Source organism: Trichechus manatus, unplaced genomic scaffold (assembly GCF_000243295.1).
Source record: "Trichechus manatus latirostris isolate Lorelei unplaced genomic scaffold, TriManLat1.0 scaffold00006, whole genome shotgun sequence".
Taxonomy (NCBI): domain Eukaryota; kingdom Metazoa; phylum Chordata; class Mammalia; order Sirenia; family Trichechidae; genus Trichechus; species Trichechus manatus.
This window is the reverse complement of record NW_004443942.1, coordinates 12959170-12959880: the sequence shown is the minus strand read 5'-3', so window position 1 is coordinate 12959880 and position 711 is coordinate 12959170. Positions and strand designations below refer to the sequence as shown.

The 711-nt window shown below is 40.1% G+C and overlaps 1 protein-coding gene across 1 annotated transcript in view; it reads right to left on the bottom strand.

The window, feature by feature from the left end:
• The window catches only part of NELL1 (neural EGFL like 1), a gene marked incomplete at its 3' end in the record, with an annotated part of 870822 nt that overhangs the window by 629123 nt on the left and 240988 nt on the right, over positions 1-711 (bottom strand). The window lies entirely within an intron of this gene.

The window sequence follows — 711 nt, the reverse complement described above, 5'->3', positions numbered from 1 at the left end:
TCCTGATTCCTGTGGTACTTTCAGGGCCTCAGACGGTATATATTCCCTGTACTCTCCTTCAGTGCTCTCTTCCCAGCCTTGACAGGTGACCTTATACCCCTGTTGTTCCAGGCTACTTTAACCCACATCTGCAAGGGTTTCTTTTTATCTCTATATTTGACCAGATTCCATCTATCAATATGCAGAGGTTCTGGCCTACCTAAAAACTGCCAGGTCTTCTATTTAGGCGCTAGCTTACATTCCCATTAAATGCCTCTTTTTCAGGCCTCTTTTTACTTCAAATACCCTGAAATAGTCTCTCTTAAACCATATCAATTAAAAATCCACCTAAAATGATGAGGAAAACTAAAAAGAAAACTGTGTGGTGCCAAGACTCTTGGAGGATTTTTAACTGAAGGGCATAAAATCTTAAATAGTATAGATAATCTCAACTAATTTCAGTCCAGGCCAGATGACAAGGCAAGTTAGCATGAATTAAAATTACAGATAAACACATTTGGAACAGATGTCAGAAAGAACTTTTTCCCAACACCAAGAGTCATAAACATGCAGCAAATTCCTCCAAAGTCATTGGCAACACTGAAGATACAATTAGAGCCGATTACAAGGGAAATAAAACCCTGAAGAGTATGTCAAGAATTTTGGGATGGGCCAGATGATTGGTGTGTTTTCCTGGAGCAGTCCTGAGGATGCATGGACAAGGTTGTTGCC